The sequence below is a fragment of the Rhincodon typus genome, chromosome 22, assembly GCF_021869965.1.
Source record: "Rhincodon typus isolate 14 chromosome 22, sRhiTyp1.1, whole genome shotgun sequence".
Lineage (NCBI taxonomy): Eukaryota > Metazoa > Chordata > Chondrichthyes > Orectolobiformes > Rhincodontidae > Rhincodon > Rhincodon typus.
Genome location: NC_063353.1, coordinates 47,976,149 through 47,979,487, shown reverse-complemented (window position 1 = coordinate 47,979,487; position 3,339 = coordinate 47,976,149). Strand labels below are relative to the sequence as shown.

Here is a 3,339-nt window from a genome sequence, read left to right as displayed (position 1 = left end):
CCCCTAACCTAAATCATCCCTGAACACTACAGGCAATTTAGCATGGCCAAGCCACCTAACCTGCACATCTTTGGACTGTGGGACGAAACCAGAGCACCTGGAGGAAACCCACACAGACATGGGGAGAACACACAAGCTCCACACAGAGAGTTTGCCCGAGGGTGGAATCGAACCCAGGTCCCTGGCACTGTGAGGCAGCAGTGCTAACCACTGAGCCACCGTGTCCCATTTTAAAGCCTACTGCACCTGGTGTTCCCAGTCAGCCTCCCATCCAAGTACTAACTAGGCCTGAGTCTGCTTAGCTTCTGAGATCAGACAAGATCAGGCATTTTCAGACTAGTATGGCCGTAGGCTACTGTGCACTAAACAGCTTCATTCAGTCTGTGGCAGGGTTCATGTGCCATCCATATGCCTTCTTGCCCCTGACTTGATCAGTGTGGAGACAGGGAGGGGGCAAGAAGGTTGCCACCAGTAACCCCCACCACCTCATTAAATAGCCCCTGGCACCAATCTCACTCTGGGGAAGGTCACAAGATTCTGCCTGTGAGTACAGAAACATCCTGTTTACATCCCTGTCAGCACAAGCCTGATCAAGTTATTGATGATACTTCATGTATATGTATAAAAGATGTGGCTTATTGATGAGATATATTGGCATCACAATATGCTGAGGAATTATACCTTTTACCCTCATGTAACATGAAGTAAGTTTTGACTTCACATTAAGGAATCCATTGCTCTCGATGATTGAATTCCCTACGAATGATTCAGAATGTGTGCTCCTCCTCTAACTCCCTACACTGTCAGTGCCACTTAAACCTCATGCAATTCTCTAACACCCTGCTCCCTGGTAGATGTGAGAGATCAGTCCCATGAGGAGTCAACAGCAAAATCCCTCAATCAGAACTTCTCCCCCTCCTAGAGTACCTCAGCACAAGAATGGGCATGCACCGTGGGACATGGCCCTCCTGCCTCAAGTATCACAGCCTGGGAGAGAGAAATGTAAATAGACAGAGAATGAGCTTTGCTGCACTGTGTATTGAACACCTTCTTTCAGAACAAGCCATGTCACATGATGTCCTGGATATATCCAAGATCAGGATATTGGCACCAGATGAACCTTAATCTCACCAGACATGACTCTACAAACAGCTTTCACGACACACACAGTTGCCACATCTCAGACAATGATATACATTACATCCTGGAGTGTACCCGGATGAGAATACAACATTTGTTTTTTCTTCATTCAAGGGTATCCTCATGTAATCCTGAGCCACACAGCCTTCCCAGAAAACACACCCATTCCTCAACTCAATTGAACCAAAGGTCCCCAGTGTTCCCACAATGAATGCCGAAGTGAAGGGGAACATGCATCAAAGCAGTATCTCCAATTTCACACTCCCAATATGTGGGAAGGAAGACTGGGAAATGCTGACTGACCCCAGGTGAACTCAGGAAGCTGTCAGTGAAGCCAAGTAGCCCGACCTCAATAATTGCAAGAAAGATCCAACAGAGAAGGCCTTGCATGCATTCTAAGCAACTCAAAGTCCAGCTGACTGCTAGGCAGTGTCCCAATGGGTACTGTCTACAACCCTGCCAAAATATTCAGGTTTCCTTTGACGCAAGTAATGTGAGGGGCATGAATGAAGGGTAGAAAGAGGCAACAGGTCCATTTGCAAACAAAATGGCTGCATTGAAAACAAAGACAGAGGGTCATCGCCAACACACTGAACAGTTGGAGAGATGGTTGAAACACTAGTTTGAGTTTGACTCCATGGACAATGTCCCAGTGGAAGCTGTAGACACCATAAAAAGCCTGTCTGTTGACCGAGCTGGGTATTAAACACGCAGTATGGAGATTCAAATTGCTGTTGATTCACTTGTCATGGGCAAAATTTCAGATGATGTCTCTATACCTTTTCAACTCAGCAAGCACAAGAAACCGGCAATGTTGTACATCTACATGAATCACTCCGCCCCTGCTGGAGGGAGGGGGTAGTGTCCCGGACAGATGTGATGTAAAGATTGTGACCCTGTGCGAGAACAAGTGTGACCACAGTGATTGTAACAATAATTAACGCTGAGCATCTTGAGTTAGGGTATCGGCCTGCGTTGTCCTGATCAAACTGTGGATTCTGGCTGAATGTACCTACCCTGTGGCCTAGGGTGCCTTCAGAACTAGAAGATCCACAGTTGACAGGATCTTGTCAATCTGGTAGGTACAACAGCAATAGTGTGCTCAAAGGAGCTCCTTCACCCTCATCAATCTCACCCAGACATTCCACCATGTGAGCAGAGCCATTCTATTTAAACTGCTGGAGAAAACCAGCTACAGATTGTAGCTGGGGAAAGGTAGTACATATTGCTGAAGACAGGGAGTGGGGGTGAAGGAGTAAATGATAGACAGAGATGGAGCCCAGAGATGGCAGACAAAGGGATGGATAATGATGAGCTGGGGAGAAAGAAATGTTGACAATAGGACTAGGGTGGATGAAAATGTGCTGAAAACAGCTGATATGATGTCAGGGCCTTGTGTGTGTGTGTGTGTGTTGTCACCTACAGAGGATGTCTACAAACATCCGAGAACTGACAGAATATTATTCAGCCTTGTTCACCTGAGATCCCAGACAAAGGTGAAGACAAACATGGGGAAAGTATGCAGAGCCTTTACAAGGCTTTGGGGAGCCCCAACTCGAATAGAGTCCAGTTCTGGTTGCTGCATTTTAGGAAAGATGTGAAAGTCCTTGAGAGGAAGATGTGTAGAAGATTGTAAGATAACAAGTTGTGGAGCTGGATGAACACAGCAGGCCAGGCAGCATCAGAGGAGCAGGAAAGCTGATGTTTCGGGTCTGGACCCTTCTTCTTTTCCCATTTTCTGAAAAAGGGTCCAGACCCAAAACGTCAGCTTTCCTGCTCCTCTAATATGTTTGGCCTGCTGTGTTCATCCAGCTCTACACCTTGTTATCTCAGATTCTCCAGCATCGGCATTTCCTACTATCTCTGTGTAGAAGATTGTGTCAGGTTTGGAACAGGTAGGCATGGAAAATTGTTCTCGCTAGCTGCTGGTACAAGGACAATGGGACACCGAGTTTAGATTTTGGGCAAGACATGATGTCGGGGTGTGAGGAATGTGAGGTCAAACCTTTTTACTCAGCAAATGGTAATCACCAGGAACTCACTGAGAAGTGATGGCAGTGACAACCATCAAGGATTTCAAAAGGACGCTGGACAGGCACTTGAAGGAAATAAACTTGTAAGGGTCTAATGAGGATTGAGCTGGGGAAAGGGACTGACTAGATTGCTTTGCAGACAGCCAATGGGCCAAATGGCATCCAT

General features: G+C 46.6%; 1 pseudogene; it reads right to left on the bottom strand.

The window, feature by feature from the left end:
- Window positions 1-234: 234 nt before the first annotated feature.
- LOC125485818 lies at window positions 235-353 on the bottom strand (annotated as a pseudogene).
- Window positions 354-3,339: the final 2,986 nt, after the last annotated feature.